Genomic DNA, 21,260 nt, shown 5'->3' with positions numbered 1-21,260 from the left:
TCTTATAGGCAGCATATTGTAGGTTAAAGTTTTTTTTTTAATTCAATCTGCCATCCTATGCCTTTTAATCAGAGCATTTAGGCCATTGACATTTAAAGTAATTGTTTTTTTGCACAGCAAAGGAAACCACAAACAAGCAAAAAGAGAACCCTCAGAATGGGAGAAAATGTTTGGAAATGAAGCAGCTGACAATAGATTAATCTCCAAAATATACAAACAGCTCATGTAGCTTAATATCAAGAATATTAAATAACCCATCAAAAACTGGGCAGAAGATCTAAACAGACATTTCTCTGAAGAAGATATATAGATGGCCCAAAAACACATGAAAAGATGCTCAACATCACTAATTACTAGAGAAATGCAAATCAAAATTATGAGGTATTATCTCACACTGCTCAGAGTGGCTCTCAGCAAAAAATCTACAAAAATAAATGCTGGAGAGGGTGTAGAGAAAAGGGAACCCTCCAACACTATTAGTGGGAATGTAAATTGGTGGTGGTACAGTGACTATGGAGAGCAGTACAGAGGTTCCTTAAAAAAATAGAAACAGGACTACCATATGACCCAGCAATCCTACTCCTGGGCATATACCTGGAGAAAACCATAATTCAAAAAGATACATGTACCCCAATGTTCACTGCAGCACTATTTACAATAGCCAAGACATGAAGCAACATAAATGTCCTCAACACCGGAACAGATAAAGAAGATGTGGTATATATATAAACAGTGGAATATTACTCAGCCGTAAAAAAGAAAAAAGGCCATCTGCAGCAACATGGATGGGCCTAGAGACTGTCACACTGAGTGAAGTAGCTAGACACAGAAAGATGAATATGATTTGATAATGCCTATATGTGGATTCTAGGTTAAAGTTACAAATGAACTTATTTACAAAACAGAAGTAGAGTCACAGATGTAGAGAGCAAACCACGGCTACCAGGGAATAAGGGAAGGTGGAGATAAACTGACAGACTGAGATTAGGATTGACATGTATGCAGTATGATAAGTGCAACAGATAACTAACAAGGGCCTGCTATATAGTACAGGGAACTCTACTCAGTACTATGTAATGGCCTATATGAGAAAGAATCTTAAAAAAAGAGTGGAGATATATATATATATATGTATATATTATATATATATATATATATATCTGATTTACTTTGCTGTATACTGGAAACAAATGCAAAATTGTAAATCAACTATATTCCAATACATTTTTTAAAAAAGATAATTATTGATAGGTTTTTACTTATTGCCAACTTAAACCTTATTTTCTAGTTGACTTTGTATTTCTTTTTTAATTTCTTCTTTTTGTTTTTCCTTTTGTGGTTTGATGATTTATTTTGTAGTATGCTTGAGTTCTTTCTTTTTGGTGTTTGTGAATCTGTTGCATGCTTGAGATTTATGGTTACCCTGGTTTTGAAGTATGTTGACCCATAACTATATCTACCTGCTTTAAACTGATAGTCACATAAGTTCAAACAAAATCTAAAAGAGCTACATTTTATACTTCCTTCCCCCACATTTTTTTTTTATTTTAATGTCCTATTTTACATATTCATGTTTACCCTTTTGTTGTTAATTGTAGGTATAATCATGTTTACAAAGTTTTTTGGTTGTTTTTTAATCTATGCACTGGTCTATTTAAGTGAGCTTCAATTCTTTATATTTTTGCCTTTTCTATTGTGATTTCCCCTTTACTATAGGTTCTTGCTTCTTTTCTATTTAGAGAAGAACTTTCAATATTTATTTTAGGGTAGGTTTAGTATTTCTAAATTCTTTTAATTTTTGCTTGCCTGAGAAATCCTTTCTTTCTCCTTCTATTCTGAATAATAATATTGCTCAGTAGAATATCCTAGGTTGCAGGCTTTTTTCTTGAAGGACTTTGAAAACATCATATATTACTTTCTGGGCTGCAAAGTTTCTACAGAAAAATCAACCAATAGCCTTATGGGGATTCTGTGGACTCTTTGTCTCTTAGAGCATCCTTTTTAAAGGCATTAGTAAGTTGATGCAGATGCACAGAATACCAAGAATTGCAGCTGTCTGGTCTCATACAAGCCATGTGGTATATGTGGGGAGGGGGTTTGGGAGTGTGGCACGATCATTATTTGTGGAATGTAGATAAAAATTCCCTCCAGAAATATTTCTTCATTGTTAACACTCAAAACCAACATATGTGACCTGAAAGTAAGTGTCACAGTAAAGCCTTAACAACTTCAACTACAGTGAATTCTTGGAAAGCTAGAATTATTTGTAGAAAATAAAATTCTAAGACAAAGTTAATGATTTTGGAGCTAATTCTTTCTAAAATTACTTGTATACTTCCCTATTTTATTAAAAAAGACTATGATATACATAACTTAAAGTCTTATTGATTACTCAGGATTGCCACTTGTGATGATTCATTTGGTATGTCAATTCGCAAGATATTTGGTGAAACATTGACTGCTAACAACTAGGAAATCTTTCTGGGGGGAATGTTTTAAAATATTATGAAAACATTTTAGTTTTACTTTTATTTTATTTTTTTTCTTTCATTTATTTTTATTCATTTCAGTTCAGTTCAGTTCAGTCGCTCAGTTGTGTCCGACTCTTTGTGACCCCATGAATCACAGCACGCCAGGCCTCCCTGTCCATCACCAACTCCCAGAGGTTACTCAAACTCATGCCCATTGAGTCCATAATGCCATCCAGCCATTAGTTGGAGGCTAATTACTTTAAAATATTGTAGTGGTTTTTGCCATACATTGACATGAATCAGCCATGGATTTACATGTGTTCCCCATCCCGATCCCCCCTCCCACCTCCCTCTCCATCCCATCCCTCTGGTCTTCCCAGTGCACCAGCCCTGAGCACTTGTCTCATGCATCCAACCTGGGCTGGTGATCTGTTTCACCCTTGATAGTATACTTGTTTCAATGCTGTTCTCTCTGAACATCCCACCCTCGCCTTCTCCCACAGAGTCTAAAAGTCTGTTCTGTACATCTGTGTCTCTTTTTCTGTTTTGCATATAGGGTTATCATTACTTCTTTTTAAATTCCATATATCTGCATTACTGTACTGTATTGGTGTTTATCTTTCTGGCAATAGCAGGCTTGTTTCATTATCAAGCAAAATTGAAAAGATTAAAAATTCTTAAAACTTCTATGTTTCATAGAGATACAGATGTAGAGAACAAATGTATGGATACCAAGGGGGAAAGAAGGAGTGGGGTGAACTGGGATATTGGGGTTCACACGCACACACACACATATATATAATTCATATTATGTACAAAACAGATCATAAGTGAGGACCTACTGTGTCACATAGGGAGCTACTCATTGCTCTGTGGTGACCCAAATTGGAAGGAAGTCCAAGAAAGAGGGGATATAGGTATAGCTGATTCACTTTGCTGTATGGCACAAACACAATACTGTAAAGCAACTATACCATTTACTTGTATATTCTTTATATATTTGCATTTATAATCTTTATATATAAAGAAGGCTGAGCAGTGAAGAACTGATGCTTTTGAACTATGGCATTGGAGAAGACTCTTGAGAGTCCCTTGAACTACAAGGAGATCCAACCAGTCCATCCTAAAAGAAATCAGTCCTGAATATTCATTGGAAGGACTGATGCTGAAACTGAAACTCCAATACTTTGGCCACCTGATTCGAAGAACCTTCTCATTAGAAAATACCCTTATGCTGGGAAAGATTGAAGCCAGGAGGAGAAGGGGACAACAGAGGATGAGATGGTTAGATGGCATCACTGACTTGATGGACATGAGTTTGAACAAACTCTGCGAGCTGGTGATGGCATGCTGCAGTCCATGGGGTCGCAAAGAGTTGGACACAACTGAGCGACTGAAGTGAACTGAAATATACTCTAATTAAAAAAAGAAAGAGCATTAAGAAACTTCTACATTTCAGCCATAAAACTAAAACTATGAATAGAAAAGTCTGTAAACTTGCATCATTATTATTGTATGAGTAAAATCTCTCTAATGATGTATTTTTATAGAAATTTACACTATACTCTGACTATAGTTTATTTTAATGGAAGATACCTGTTTGGAAAAACAACACCAACCATGGGAAAGACATATATGTCTTTGTGTGCTTGACATCACACAGCCACACAGCAATCTTCAGATCATAGTCATTTGGAATATAAGCAGTTGCATATAAATAATGAAAATATATGTATTGTACTCCATTGTGATTGTCAGGTGGGAGGCTGGGACAAGAAAAGAACACAAGGATTGATAGTCAGCTCAATCTTTTGGCAAATGATCATTTGAATTTCTCTTTTCATAGGTGAAGTTAAATATTTGCACATGGAATCACTAAAAATCTCCTTTTGGGGTAGAAAATGTTAGTTTTTACTTTATAATGCATTCTTTTCATGATGTAATGGAAAACATTTGGACTCTGGAGGCAGAAAGTCCTGAATTTAAACCCTGACTTATGTTCTGTTGGGTTTCCCTGGTGGCTCAAATGGTAAAGAATCTGTGCTGCCTCCCACCCCCCCCACCTCCCCCGCCCCATCTGGGTTCAATCCCTGGGTTGGGAAGATCCCCTGGAGAAGGGAATGGCTACCCACTCCAGTATTTTTGCCTGGAGAATTCATGGACAGAGGAGCTTGGTGGGTTACAGTCCATGGGGTCACAAAGAGTCAGACATGACTGTCTAAGCAAGTTTACTCCATTGTATGTGGTTAGGATGAGTGAAATGTAATGGGTGTGTTTTATTTCCCTCTTCTCTTGCACTTCTCAAGAGGAAGATAGGAATTTGTATCTCAAAAAGGGTCTCAATATCTAGGCAATATCCAGGCAAGTAAACTGGACTTTGTGATTTGAATGTCTAGGAAGACACTGCAAGCTCAAATACCTCCAGGATCCTGGCCTGAAACAAGTGACTACAGTGATCAGGGTATAACATAATGGGGAGAGGTAGGAACTGCAATAACAGAAACATACGCCCCACCTAAAGGAAGCAGCCCAACAAAGCTGGATCAAGCTGTTCCCCTCGAGGTCTGAGGACTTGATAGTGCCAGTTCTTGTGTTTTTAAAAGAAGTATGAAATCCAACATTTTACATTAGCTCTCCTAATCTTTAAATATTTGTGGCTTTAAGCTATTTTTAAACATAAGGCAGTAGATGGGGGAATGTTTTCTGCTCAGAGCTATTCTAATACCACCAGTTTGCAACTTGGGTCCAGGACCATGAAGGACTGAACAGCATGGTTTGACAAGGTACAGAGGTGGGCACGGGCCAAAGGGGACCTGAGTTCCAGGTTTTCTTAGTGGCCAAGACTTCAGCCTTCTCAGATACGCTACCTGGGGCAGCAAGATCCCAGTGAGAGCTGGCTATCTAGGTCACCACAAGAAATCACACCATGTACTGTTGCTTGGGGAAACTTTCTGATGATCCCCCTTACTTGGAATGGGTAGGGAAGGCAAGAAGAGGAGTTGCTCTACTCTGAACAGGCCAAGGGCAAAGCAGGAGCAGACAGTGGCACCCGTGACAGAACCGAAAGTCCCAGAGTTCTTGTGGCCCAAGGCCAAGAAAACCCTTTTTATATACTGGAACTCATATGTTCCTCTTCTGGGTTTTCTCCCTTGATTTGCATCTTCTTCAGGAACTTCTGAGACAGGATGCACTGGAAAGCATCAGGTATCCACCTGCTCCATGAGTCAGCCCTTCACTTGCTTTACCTTCAACCCCAGTGGAGATGCTGTCTTAGGCTGCTGGGGTCACAACAGAAATTCTCTGGGGACAGAGAAATTCCAGTTCCCACTCCCACAAGGAAATTCCAAGCCCAGAAATAATACTAGGTTTTTCCAAAGCTGTAACGAGCATTATTGTTTATTCCCTTATGGATTATATCCAGTTCTACAGGCGGGGGCTGTTATCTAGCCTCACTTCATAGTGACATGCATGCCTGTGTGTTCAGTCACTAAGTCGTGTCCAACTCTTTGCAACCCCGTGGACTGTAGCCCACCAGACTCCTCTGTCCATGGGATTTCCCAGGCAAGAATACTGGAGTGGGTTGCCATTTCCTTCTCCAGGGGATCTTCCCAGCCCAGGGATCGAATCCACATCTCCTGCTTTGGCAGGTAGGTTCTTTGCCACTGACTCACATGGGAAGCCCATAGTCATGTAGAATCACCAAAAAAGCCATCAAGGAAGGAAGGCTAGATTTCAATTCTGCTCCGTCCATTTTCTAGTCAGATTAAATGTCAACACTTTAATCTGTAAAGTGAGGATAGTGTTTACCTTTCTAGAACATCATGAGAGTAACTCATATTGATAATTACTAAGTGTACCAAAGGGCTTCCCTCATGGTTCAGATGGTAAAGAATCTGCCTGCAATGTGGGAGACCCAGGTTCAATCCCTGGGTTGGGAAGATCCCCTGAGAAGGAAATGGCAACCCACTCCAGTATTCTTGCCTGGAGAATTCCATGGACAGAAGAGCCTGGTAGGCTACAGTCCATGGGGTCGCAAAGAGTCAGACACAATTGAGTGACTAACACACATGCACAAAATGTACCAAAAGGACCTTTAGAACATGACCTGAAATATTCAAACTCTTTTACATGTACACCAAGAATATTATGTTTCCTATTCCCTAGATATGCATGCATATTTAGAAATGATCAGTGGCATCTTGGATCTACTTTATCATCACCTCCCTGGTGATTACTAATTCATGGAAGTCCTTTTAGTTCCAACTAGTTTTCCTTGGTAGGATTTCAGATGGAAATAGCACTTGAATAATTTGTGTTCACCTACCAAACTGTGTATGAAAAACAAGAAGGAAAGCAAAACTTAAAATACAGATGTAAAAGTACAATGTTGGCTTAATGGACCTTAAAAATTGCTCATAAAAAGTATTGCAAAAGGTACTCAAAGTGCATAGCTGGTTGATTTTGTTCAAGGAAATGACTTGAAAGCCTTGAGAAAAATGAAAACATAGCCAGCCTCTCCAGCTGGTATAAATTAAAGACAGCTCATCTTTTATTCCTAGTCACTACTTTTACAGTAGGTAGAATTCAGACTTGGGGCCTTAGTTAATTTTTCTATCTAAAGGCAAGCCAAATGTAAATAAAACTTTCAATATGTGAGGTTATTTGTACCAGAAAAAAAAAAAAAATCTAGTGAACCGGAGTTACAAATTCATGCTGAGTTCTGAGTGTTAAAATTCAACACAAGCCAAGAGTAGATTTTTTTTTTTTCCTAGATGAAAACACTACTGACTATAGTCATTCAACAAAGAGCAACTTGAAATTCTCACAAGTCAACTAGCCTTGTCCTGGCCAAAGGAAATTAAGGAGAGATCTGGCTACAAACTTTGTATATTTGTTCTCCATGGCAGTTTAACAAGAGTAAGTGCTCTGCTCACATATCAGATCACTCAAAAATGTTTCTGAAGGAGCCATCTTCACTGTCCTTTCAAGGGTTCTGCACTTCTGTCCCTTATTTGGTTTCTTCATAACTACTAACCAACTGCAATTATTTTAGTCATGTATTTGTTTACTCTTTCAATCTGTCTCCCTCATTAGAATAAGGAGTGTTGGTAAGATTCATCCCTAGTATCTAGGACAGTGGATGTACATAAACTTTGAAATGAATGAAGCTATATCTAGAGCTGGTGACAGAATGATTAATATTACTTGAGTACTCTTTATGTCTGGGAATTCTGATTGGCATTTCAGACACATTATTCAATTACTTTACAAGTAAGCATCAATAATAAGGCTTTTTAAAGAATTTAGATATCATTTCACTTTCCTGCTTTTCTGAAATGATCACATTAATACGTATTGGGTTGGCCAGAATGTTTTTGTTCTGGTTTTTCCATAACTATGGTTTTATGGAAAAACCCAAATGAACTTAGTTATGGAAAAACATGAGCGAACTTCTTGGCCAACCCAATACATATACCTAGTGAAAGCTGTTCTTTCGTGTCCGACTCTTTGCAACCCCATGGACTATACAGTCTGTGGGATTCTCCAGGCCAGAATATTGGAGCAAGTAGCCTTTCCCTATCCAGGGGATCTTCCCAACCCAGGGATCAAACCCATGTCTCCAGCATTGTAGGTGGATTCTTTACCAGCTGAGCCACAAGGGAAGTCCATAAACACATATATCTACAATGATTTTCTAAGCGCTTTTGAAGACATCTAAGGCCATATACTCTACAACTTCTAAGATATTCTTCTCTATGTTTAATGGCTGTTTCTTTTATGTGAGTGCTTTAAACACATTTGCTTTCATGAAACCCTTTGCAGTATAAGAACAACTGTTCATTTTTATTAATATGCTTAAAGGCAATTGTGACTACCCTTTAGCCTTGCACAATAGCAGTCAGTTTCTCTGCAATGCCTTCAAGGAGTCAACTTTCAATCAACTCCATTATTTAGTTTTTGAGAGTAGCTTGGAAATAATATCAGGATCATAACTTAAATCAAGGCCCATTCTCAACTAGGTTCTTTCTAATCTTAAGGCTTATTTTCATTCCTAATCGCACATGACTTAGTTCTTTGAAACTATTCACCAGCCTCCATTTCTGGAAGCTCTTTCCATTTTGGGTTTTCATGTGAATCCTGAATCTTCTCCCATATCTCTAACCACTCTTTCTGTTTCTTTTGACCCTTCCTTCCCTTGACTGTTAAACTTTGGTGACACTTAAGGCTCTGCATTTTCTCAGTTCATTTCCACATGCACTCATTCCTTTCATTTTTCCCATATATGTTATTATACATGGAAATATAAATAACACATAACTTACAAGTTTGTACAGTTTGACATATGTTTGTGCATGTCTATTACAAAATGTTTACCACAATATGTTTGGCTAACATTCATCACCTCAAATAATTAAAAACTTTCTTCCTTGTGATTTGAACTTTTGAGATCTATTTTCTCAGAAACTTACAGATATACACATAGTATTATTAACTATAGTCACCATGCTGTATATTTCATCCCCAGAACTTGTTTATGTTATAACTGGAAAGTTATACCTTTTGACCACCTTTATCAAATTGTCCCACCCCAATATCGTGACCTCCAACAATTACAAATCTGAACTCTATTTCTATGGGTTCAGTTTTTTTAGACCATGTATATGTCTAAATAAGATAGTAGTTGTCTTTCTCTGTCTGATTTATTTCACTTAGCATTATGCTCTCAAAGTCCATCCACATTATTGCAAATGGCAGGATTCCCTCCTTTTTCATGTCAAAATAGCATTCCACTCTGTACATATGCCACGTTTTCTTTATCCATTCACCTACAATGGATACTTAGTTCGTTTCTGTGTCTTGGCTGTGGTAACTAGTGCTCTTATGAACATAGAGGTATAGCTGTCTCTTCAGAATTTTGTTCCTTCAGATATATACCTAGCAGTGGATTTGCTGGATCATATGGTAGTTCTATTTTTATTTCTTTGAGGAACCTTCATAAATTGACCAGCACCAATTTACATTCCTACCAGCAATATCTCCACAAACACATTTCTATGAAAATAGACTTGACCCACATTTTACAAAGACCACTCCAAACCTCTCTAAATTTTCCACTGGAGTGATTGAAAGTGACTGCTGAGTTAAGATGATGGTAGTGAGGTATATACAACTCAGTGGAAGATATTAAAGTATTTAGAGGTGGAGCCTAACCGAATAGAAAAGATGTGGGAAAACAAGAAAAGAATAGAGAATTCAGAAGGCATTGGAGAGGTTTGTGAGACAGTTAATTGTCACTGTGTAAGGAATGAAGGGTTCCTTTTACAAAAGAGAAATATTAAGTGGCCTTAAAGTGTCCTGAAAATTAAGACAGGCAGAATCCAATCTAGTAGTGAAGGATGCTTCCTGCAACCTTTGTGGGAATGCGGATGTATGCAAGGGGAATTTGAATCAAGGAGAAACCAGACTTCACTGAAAAGGAAGGAGTCTGATCTCTCCAGTAGTTATAGTGACCACAGAAGTACAGAATGTGCCCATCTGTGACACAAGCAGAATCACTCTGAATACACAAGACTTTTGAGACCTCTGTTCTGTTTAAACATCACTGGTTAATAATAAACCATACACCACTCACTGGGTCAAATTATCCTCTTTACGAGTAGATAGTTTTTATCCTTGCAAAAGCTAGAATTAAACACAGAAATGAAATAAATTAAATGCATAGTACAAATACTTTAGCATAAAGGTCAAGATAATATCCATATTTGATTTTTCTTAATGCTTGTAAAGTATGAGAAAAGTTAGCAATATTAGAAAATCCAACAGGTTAACTTTGAAATCCAGTTTCAAATATAGAAAGAATTTTAGACTGTGATTTTTTTAAATTGAAAGTTAAAATTTATTAATTATATTAAAACTATTGATATGCATCAAAGTTTGAAATTATAAATGTACTTACAAATATATAAACTTTACTAGATTTATAAGAAATTGAATATTCATATTTGGAATGGTTTTTCTGTTAGGAAACCCATCAAATCAGACAAGTGAAGTGTTTAAATATTAAATTAATTGTAGCAAATTTATACATGCAATGTAAAAATAGGGCACATTGTTTAATGGGGTTCACACATAGATCTGGTAAATCTGAATTAACCAAAAGTTATCAAAGGATCCCTTGACAATAACTTTTCTTATTTTATATGATTGAGAATTATCAATAAAAATATTTGTAAGTTTAATTTAAGGGGTTAAGGAAAATTATATTGCAAATTTTAGATTTTAATAAATTCATATTAATTTTAAATTCACTCAGTCATGTCTCTTTATGACCCCATGGACTGTAGCCCACCAGGCTACTCTGTCCATGGAGACAAGAATACTGTCTCCATTCCGTTTTCTAAGGGTTGCCATTCCCTTTTCTAAGGGATCTTCCCAACTCAGGGATTAAACCTGGGGGGCAGATTCTCACGGGTCTCCTGCAACACAGGCAGATTTCCTAAGTGACCAGGAAACCCCTAATTTCAAATTCAAGTAACTTTAAATACTTTTTTTTCTGTGCACAAAACTTCCCCTTGCACATAAAACTGTCACTGTAACCAGCTTAACTTCAGTCTCCTGCTTACAACTGCACAGCTGTACACAGTCAACATGGAACCTATCATTTTTCTCTGCAGGCTGGCTTTCCTTCCCAGTTTCTTTCAATGATCCCAAATTTTATCCCAGTCATTTTGGGTGGTTAACTTGGTTTCCTAATTGATTATCACCCTTCTTAACCCCATATATGGCTGTCAATGAGTACAGACAATTTTTGATGAAATGTTGAATACATCGAATCCTTTCTTTCCATTTGCAAAGCTTTTGTCATGCTCAAAGCTCTTAGTATCTCACACCTTAATTAGGAAATAATCTGCTAATTCTGGTCCAGTCTTCTCACCAACACATGACAGGTTAATTACCATTTCCCTTTGTGAAGAATGGAAGTGGCTTACCTGGAGACTTGCCCACAAAACTCTGACCCATGGTATGGAATGTACTCCATGCTCCAGATATGCTACTACATATTGTCTGCTAATATTATATGTGGCAACCTTGTTTCTACAAGGAGTGCAGACAGAGCTCACCTTCAGGGCTCTTATCAGCATTATTAAAAATATTTCATGGCGCCTAGTATCATGCTGGGCCATTTCAGTCAATGCATATTTTATACACTTTAACAAAATATTTACTATAGTCACAAGATTCCTCAGTTTAATTGCATGGAGATGTAGTTTATTAATACTCATTGTTCAGTGTTTATGTAGTTGCAGTGTTTATATAGAATCTTTTCCTTTTGTATCATCACCCCCCTATTTTTTAGCTTTAAAAAAATTGAGATGTAGTTGTACAATATTATATAAATTTCATGTGTACAACATAGCGATTCATAGTTTTTAAAGACACACTCCATTTACAGCTGCTATCCCCGTGCGGTACCTTTCCCTCCCTTTTTGTGTCAGGATCCTGTGCTGAGATGGGGCTTCCCTAGTGGCTCAGAGGTAAAGAATTCTCCTGCCAAGGAGGAGATGTGGGTTTGACCTGAGAGCTGAGAAGATCCCCTAGAGAAGGAATCAGAAACCCACTCCAGTCTGGGAAATCCCGTGGACAGAGGAGTCTGGAGGGCTACAGTCTGTGGGCTTGTAAAAGAGTCGGCCACAACTTAGCAAGTACATAACAAAAACTCTACTGAGATACTTATATTTTGTCACTTCTACTACAGAATGAAGAAGAAATGTTTCATCTTTCATATTTCTAAGAAGCTTCATGTTCTGAATCTAGGTTCCCAAGTCTAAGGTAGTAGTGATTTCAGTTACAGAGCCAAAAATAGAAGCTGCTAAACACCCAGCGGACTGCCCCTCTTACAGACTGTTTGGAGAATATAGGAAAATTAAAGAAGGCTTCTGCTAGAGGGGGCCAGCAGGTAAAACTGCTCCCACATTTGTAGGACTGTTCTGCTTCCCTGACCCTTGAGAAGCAGCAGTGCTGGGTGCGTTCATTAAACAAATACAGTCAGCCCTCAGTATCTGTGGGTGGCGAAACCACAAATACCTAGGGCTGACTATATTCACTGTATTATGCCATCTTATATAAGAGATATGGGCATCTGTGGAGAGCCTGGAACTAGTCCCCTTCAGATAACAAGGGGCCACTGTAGAAACCACCATCTCACTGCATATTTGCAACTGAGGCTAAGCAATGCAATATCATGTTGGTGACAGTCCAGTAAGATAGATGCATTTACAGTCACATGACTGTCTGGAGACCAGGCATGGGAATGAGAAATGTAAGCTTCTTGGGATGGTAAAGAGAAAAGTAACTCACCATTATTACAGCAGAAAGAACAAAACACAACTCAGTAGCTTAGTATTAATAAATGATCCTGCTGTTTTTTGCCTCTAACTTAACTAGCTCCATATCTCATTCTTTCTAGACTTAGTAAATAACAAACAAGGTCATAAATTAGAATGTCACAAGAAATGCCCTAGACTCCGTGCTTCCACATTTCAGGACAGTGTATAAAGGAAGGACTGTGCCTTTGTATTTATCTACATTACCCAACACCTGGTGGGTACTGAAAGATTACAGCAATAAAGTATATGAAACACTGTAATAAAATATCCAAAACTATGCAAGTAATTCTGCAATCCAGAACCTGTAAGACATCTGTAAAATGGAAGTGTTCAGAAAACATCCAAGAATCTCTCCAAGTATTTCCCTTTACTAACACATTCCAACAACAAAAATGAATGCAATCTATAGAAATACAGAACTATATAAGTTGGTGATTGTTTATAAAATCACCTGCATGGAATATATCAGAAGTCAGCACCTATGACACCAGGACCTGGGACCACCAGCACAAATCAAATACATTTTATTCATTTAGAATAAACCACTCCTAAAAGGGAAAGGGTCTTGTGCTGTAAACTTTTATAAGAAACATTATTTTGGAGAGGAAATAATGGTTGATGACAACCTTCAGTATAAACATATCAAGACAGAATATGTAGGAATAAAATTCAGACTACAATTAAGGCAAAAAGAAGCAAAATTTACATTCCCCAGCTAAATCTATATTTCTCTTTTAACTTTTTCACTTGTTCCATCCCTAATTCCATCTAGTCAAAGCTATGGTTGTTCCAGTAGTCACATATGGATGTGAGAACTGGATCATAAAGAAGACTGAGCACCAAAGAATTGATGCTTTCAAATTGTGGTACTGGAGAAGACTCTTGAGAGTCCCTTGGACAGCAAGGAGATCCAACCAGTCAATCCTAAAGGAAATCAACCCTGAATATTCATTAGAAGGACTGATGCTAAAGCTGAAGCTCCAATACTTGGCCACCTGATGCAAAAAGCCAACTCATTGGAAAAGACCCTGATGCTGGGAAAGATTGAGGGCAGAAGGAGAAGAGGGTGACAGAGGATGAGACGGCTGGATGGCATCACTGACTCAATGGACATAAGTTTGCACAAACTCCAGCGAAGTCTGGCGTGCTGCGGTCCATGGGGTTGCAAAGATACGGACATGACTTTGCAAATGAACAACAACCCCCATTCCAGGTTTCACTTGGTGGCAGGTTTGCCTCGTGTCCCCTCCAAGCTTAATCCCGTGCTGCATTCCCCTTCGCCCTGCTCTGATTAAAATTAAAAAACACTGGGCCACTTCTTCCTTCGGGCGCTCCTTATTCTCACTGATATCAGCATTTCTTCCTTCAGATTGTAAGCATTTAAAGGGCATGAATCACCATATGTTGTCCAATAAACATGACTTCTATGGGTAGAAAAAGTCTTCCTTAAGGTGAGCAAGGCCTGTGTTACTGTGAGGTGAGGCCAGGTGAGGTATCAGCGCAGGTGGGGAGAAGTGGGTTCCCCAAGGGGGTTAGGTGACTGACGAGAGCACTGTTCCAAATCCATATCTGGGTGGTGGCCAATGAAAAAGGAGTAACATCTGAAGGAGTCAGGAGAAATGTAGAAAACAATCGTTCTTTGGATTCTGTGAGAGCTTGATTCAATTTACTAATGCAGTTAAAACTACTATGAGGGGTCCTCCATGGTTTTCAACCCCTAAGCCAACAGCAGGTGTAGGAGTGCTTACTTCTACACCTGACTTACTTCAGTAAGTGGTGCTGAATGAACTGAGATCATGGCTGGCTGGGTACAGACAGTCCTGTCACTTTGAGGGATAAGACCACTTCAGATCTTATTTTCCCTGGACCTAGTTAAATAGCCCCAAAGAAATGATGTATTCCTGTTATGACAATTGAGCCATTTCATGATCCTTTTCCAGCTTTGCCTCTCAAACCACCACTCATTTCCCCACCATTTAGCCTCTTCCAACTACTAAATATTTCTGGAATCTTCTATGCTACTTCTTTTCACTGGGTTATTGCTCGTCGCAGTGGGTAGGACAAGTGAAGGAGACATTCTCCATTGTCTGATAAACTCTTATCTATCCCTCAAGACAGACTTGCTGCTAAGGAGATGGGCAGACCTCAGCTCAGGCAGCAGGAGAGCATCCACTTTTTGCACTAATTAATTATCAGCCTGTCTCTGTCATTTGCTCTCAGTCTCTTCTACTCCACCCTGCTCGAGACTTTCAACTCCTTGAAGGTAGAGAATATCTTCTACTTTTAATCTGCATGACCCCTGAAATGCAAAATCCTAGAAAGAATAAACATGAAATGAATGAACTAATCAAATCTTGGCCTCCTCTGAATTGCCAAAGAGCTCATGCGTAACTCTTCTGACCATGGAACTTTTAAGTTTTCAGCTTTTGTATGGTAGACATTTTTGCATACCTAAGACTCCCAACTAAACTCTTAGCAACCTACTAGTAGATTTGATCTTGGTTCTGCCGCAGTCCCAGCTGGAAAGCACAAGTCCTGGAATTGAGTGAAGGTTCAGCATACAACAGATTACAACAGTGAAGGGGCTAACCCTCCAAATGAGTGTTCTCTGAGAAGAGGGTGAGTTTGCATGGGAAAAATATTGGAATACCTCTCAAGAAATGCAGTCCTGTTACTTACAGACACAGTTATCATTTAAAATATGTTATACCAACTATAGTCTGACAAATGTTTATAGAGAACATACTTGGTCATTTGTTGAAGAAGAAAATTAATCACTGTTTTTATGTAATCAGTGCTTCTAAAGTACTTGAAAGTACTTGAAAACAGTTGATTTTCTTAAGTAGATTAATTATTTATATTATAATTTGCATAGTAAATTCTGCACAGAGCATAAAGCTACATTTTATCACATTCTCTTCAAATACCACAAATTTTGTTTTCACAGAGTTCAAATCAATGAGACTTCTTTGTTTCCTTATATTTTGTTAATATTATAAAATAACAACATGTCTTCTTGGCCTTTGTGTGGTTGAAGCATTGATGAATGAGCTTTACCCCACATCACACTGCCTTCTGCAGACTGGGAGGGGAGAACAGAACCTTTGCAGAGAAGGTCAGCCTCTATCACTCAGCACCCCATCCTGTGGTCCCCAGCTCGTCCACTTCTAGATCATCGACTGCTCTCTCTTTCTGTATATCCAAACTGTGAGATCTTCTAGATTTTTTTCCCCCCAAACTTTCCTTCACTCATTTCCACCTTTTTCCTTCTAAACTATCATTTCACTCTTTGTCCATGCCTCAGAATTTTCATCTCTATTATCTGCTTGCACCCAGAACTGGACTACCGCTTCAATTGTCTTAGGAAAGCCATCAGGCAATCTATAGGCTATGCAGCACTTCAACCAGTGATAGAGCAAACAATCCACTAGGGAAGTGGGAGATTTGGTGGGCAGGTTCATCCATGGTGACAAGGTAGCTGTGTTTTATAAATCAAGATGTGTGTATAATCATTAGTGTTGTTCTCTTCATACTTTGCATCATTTAATTAACATTGAGCACCTGCTAATTTGCTGTGCGCTCAGTTGAGTAAGTCAAGGTCATCCTGTTTAGCAGGGAACTATGGTTTAATGTGAGAGAAAGATTCTGCTCATGGGTAATTACCACACAAGAAGCAAGTTCCCTAGCATGAACAAGTGCCCATGGGGCCCAGAGAACGGAGCAACAACAGCCATCAGGGAAAGCTTCACAAAGAATGGACTTTCGAACTTGTCTTGAGGTTGGGGTGCTTACAGGTAGCAGGAAATGAGGTAAAAAGAATTTTGCGTGGCGTGATAGGGGCCATTCTAACAGCACTGTCATGCTGTACATTCACAATGTAATAGATACCTAAGAGGAATATGGATCTTGGTGGGGATTCAGAACTGGCCAGGGGGGCGTAAGTGGGAAATGTGGAGTACTTCATTGGGGAGGGGTGGGGAGTAGAGAATGACTGGGGTCCTCAGTGGGTGACAAGTGTTGATAAGGAGTGGCTTGTTCCACTTGGGGCCCCATGAAGTGCCTGATCAAGGCACAATAAGCAAGGCCACCCTGTAGTTGAGAGGATGGAAGAATCTGAGGACAGCATCAGCTTTGAAGCTCACACTAGAGTTCACTTTGATTGCAGGCAACTAGATAAAGCTCAAGTTTCTAACAGGAGAATGAGCTGTACCTAGTATCCACACAGCCTATTTCAACATGCTCCCATAACACAGTGGAGCCTTGGGGCCACTGTACAGAGAGAGCAGGGGCCACAAAGTACAGAGTCTGTTTTCCCTTCACTGCTGTAAACCTCTGCAGAAGGTGGTTCTCATAGCAGCTTCAGGGTTGCTCTCTGCAGAGACAGCGAGCAGGACAGAGCAGCATCAGTGCCCACCACTCTTCGCAGAGAAGTTTCTGGAATTCCAGATTCTTGAATGAGCTAGACTTGACAGGGGACTGGGCATCTTGCATCAGTTCATTCAACTCAGCCACTCAGTCATGTTTGACTTTGTGACCCCTTGGACTGAAGCACACCAGGCTTCCCTGTCCATCACCAACTCCAGGAGCTTACTCAAACTCATGTCCATTGAGTCGGTGATGCCATCCAACCATCTCATCCTCTGTCATCCCCTTCTCCTCCTGCCTTCAATCTTTCCCAGCATCAGGGTCTTTTCTAAGGAGTCAGTTCTTTGCATCAAGTGGCCAAAGTACTGGAGCTTCAGCTTCAGCATCAGTCCTTCCAATGAATATTCAGGACTGATTTCCTTTAGGATGGACTGGTTGGATCTCCTTGCAGTCCAAGGGACTCTCAAGAGTCTTCTCCAACACCACAGTTCAAAAGCATTAATTCTTCAGCGCTCAGCTTTCTTTATAGTCCAACTCTCACATTTTACACATGACTACTGGAAAAAACCATAGCTTTGACTAGACGGACTTTTGTTGGCAAAGTAATGTCTCTGCTTTATAGTATGCTTTCTTTTCTTCTAAAAAGCAGGCGTCTTTTATTTCATGGCTACAGTCACCACCTGCAATGATTTTGGAGCCCAAAGAAAATAAAGTCTGTCACTGTTTCCATTGTTTCCCCATCTATTTGCCATGAAGTGATGGGACCAGATGCCATGATCTTAGTTTTCTGAATGTTGAATTTTAAGCCAGCATTTTCACTCTCTCTCTTTCACTTTCATCAAGAGGCTCTTTAGTTCTTTGCTTTCTGCCATAAGGGTGGTGTCATCTGCATATCTGAGGTTATTGATATTTCTCCCGGCAATCTTGATTCCAGCTTGTGCTTCATCCAGCCTGGCATTTCACATGATGTACTCTGCATATAAGTTAAATAAGCAGGGTGACAATATACAGCCTTGACGTACTCCTTTTCCTATTTGGAACCAGTCTGTTGTTCTGTGTCCAGTTCTAACTTGCTTCTTGACCTGCATACAGATTTCTCAGGAGGCAGGTCAGGTGGTCTGGTGTTCCCATCTCTTTCAGAATTTTCTACAGTTTGTTGTGGTCCACACAGTCAAAGGCTTTGGCACAGTCAATAAAGGACACTCAAGGATAGATGGACCCTACTACTATGAATGGAGAGGAAAGTTAGAAGGCCTATGTAGGCTATAGAAAGAACTGTTGGCTGGGAATACAGGAAGAGAAATACAAACACAAAGGTTGGCTATGAAGCTATTGGAACATTCTAATGGAATGATGAGGGCAGGCATGCACTGAGGATAGGGTTGTAAGAATATAATTAAGGAATTCATGAGATAGACGTTTATCTATTTTGGCCAGCTAAAAGGACAATGTCTTGTGACAACTGCTATCCTAGGGCTGGCAGCGTGAGGTGCAATGATCTGAAGCATCTGAAAGTGATCCCTGGTGTCTATGGGCACTGTTCACAATGATCTAGCTAAATGAGCTGGGGCTAGGGGGAGGGTTCTTCCTATAGGAGGGGTGGCTCCAAAGCTCAATTTCCCACAGTAACAGTGGCTTCTTTCTTGAAGAAGGGGGCTACAAGGTGGGCCCCATGGTCACCAGGCACTGATAGCCAGTTCCCTAGACCATGCTTGTAAATAGCTGTCCCTCAAACATGGCGTTGAGACCTCTGTGTATCCCCCAGTAACAAAGCTGCATTCGAACCGTAGCAAAAGAGAATGGGAGATGGGGAAGAACAGGAAGATAAAGTGTCCCCAAAAGGCGTCCTGAGATGGTGGGAAGGTGGCAGGGTCGGGGGGGGAGGGGGGTGGCTTACCTTCCCTCTTCTTGCTACTTCATGCCTTCATGAGTTTCTCCTGCTCTCAGAAGGTTGCCTCCTTAAACCATGACACTGTGTTGCTAGAGAATTTGTCTCAGACCCTGGAGGATGACAACTAATGTCTGACCCATTAAAGGATCAGCCCAACATTACCTAGGGTAGAATGACTCAACCATAGTTGGCGCATCATGGAGTTATACATTTTAGTAAGAGCGTATAACATGACTAAAATTCTGGTTAGACTGAAGACTCACCAAAAAATAAATAAAAGCCAACCACAAATTGACTAATACATTGATAGCAATAAAAAAATAAAAGGTTCCAAGTGCTCCCACAGCAATCAGGATGAATCTCGATGAAACACACAATAGTCATTAAATGCTCAAAGGCTTCAGGATCCACATCTTTATAGAAGGCCATGTGCCTCTTCAGTAAGTAAAATGCATAGATTTTCTGATAAAAGTAGAGTCAGATGGCAAGCAAACAGATTGGCTGATTTGGGTTACAGTATTTCTAGAAGGTAATTAAAATTATAAGTGAACTAATTGCTTGTCATGCCCTTATTATATTTTTATGTACCACTTAGATTTATAAAATTAAACCAGCTAAACTCTCCTTTGAGAAGTGAATAATGAAGACATCTTTGCCCAAGTTCAGCCTCACCTTTGGTCCAAAAGAAGTCACAGCACAGAAAAAAAAGCATGGCTGGAGACACTTTAAACGATAATGATGACCAACTCACTGCCAATACAAGAAAATCACTCCTTTGATTCTACAAATTTACCTTGATGTAAATTTTAGTAATTTTTCTAATTCCAAGCATCTGTGCCCTACACAATTTCATTTATTTGTGTTGGACAGATAATCCTCAGCTCTTACATCATAGTTAAAATCAATTTAAGATAATTATTCTTTTCAAGATAGATTTGTGACTTTTGCCTGTGCTTTGAAGTGATGTAATTATGGTAGCTGTGTTAACAGATCAAAAAGCACTGCGCCAGAAATGTTTACTTGAATCCTATTGTAAAGTGAAGGACATTCCGAAGGACAACTTGGTTCTGGGAGCTGTGGGACTCTGCTCCTGCATACGACAAGCTGAAATAAGGCCAACTTTCAAACATCTATTTCAAGAGAGGCAGATGAGAAAATTAAAACCAGTGATGCTTTAATACCCACCAAGACTTTGTTTCAATGATTGTAAGGTGAAGGCTGGGCTCATTAATATCTTTCAGAGCATCTTCTCATAGTATCAAAATCAAGAATTGTTTTCATTTGATCTCAGGGAAAACATGTTACTGACAGCAGAACACAATGTTTTCATTTCCTTCCTGCTTACATCCCACCTCACCTCGCACTTATATTTGTGTGTGTGTGTGTGTGTGTAATTTGCTCTTGCCCTCTTTAATTCCTCAGTATTTTGAACAGTGTTCAGTGGGAGGAGGGAGAATATTCCACTTCTGCAGTATATTCCCTCAGCTTGTATACAGCACCTCTCAGTTGCAAGTCAGAGTCCACTGTTGCTAACAGAACAGAATTTGCTGTGTCCTGGGAAGAAATGACTGCAACAGTCAGGAGAAACTTGCCAAACAGGAAGGCAAGAACAGGCTCGAGGACTCAGAGGACACAATCCATTAAAAAATGTAACTTATTTAAAAATGAAATCTCATCCTCAAAATTTCTTTGTTGGGACGCCTGGTGTGCCCAGAAGGCAGTGAAGGCGATCAGAAGTAGGGAGGGAGCTGAACTGGGGCTGGAGGGCATCAGGGAATTCCAGGCATGGTGTGGAAAGGTTTGGTCTCTCCTTGGCTTTCAGAGAAAGTGTGGAGAAGCACAGTTTTCTAGAGGCACCCACCCTTTAACACAGGGCTGAAGGAAGAACTGGCCATGGTACTCCCTTTCTGGAAGCTTCTGGAGGATGATGTTGGTACAGAATAAAGCCCACACTCTTGCCTTCCCAATCCGATAGGAGCTCTGTCTCTACCACTCTCTGCTAAGTACCCAAGGTCCAGTCAAAGCATCCTTCTCGTTGCCCTCAGGATGTATCTCTCGCTTCCAGTCTTTGCCTACTATGCCCATGTTGGTTCTTTTACCAAGAATGCTTCCTTACCTCCCATGGCCCCTCTGTAAAACTCTAGC

At 39.5% G+C, this 21,260-nt stretch overlaps 1 protein-coding gene across 3 annotated transcripts in view; it reads right to left on the bottom strand.

Moving 5' to 3' along the window:
* Positions 1-21,260, bottom strand: part of KCNN2 (potassium calcium-activated channel subfamily N member 2) — a 480,003-nt gene that overhangs the window by 179,516 nt on the left and 279,227 nt on the right. The window lies entirely within an intron of this gene.

This window comes from Odocoileus virginianus, unplaced genomic scaffold (genome assembly GCF_023699985.2).
Source record: "Odocoileus virginianus isolate 20LAN1187 ecotype Illinois unplaced genomic scaffold, Ovbor_1.2 Unplaced_Scaffold_3, whole genome shotgun sequence".
Lineage (NCBI taxonomy): Eukaryota > Metazoa > Chordata > Mammalia > Artiodactyla > Cervidae > Odocoileus > Odocoileus virginianus.
Note: the sequence above shows the minus strand (reverse complement) of the source record. Positions and strands in the feature narration are given on the sequence as shown.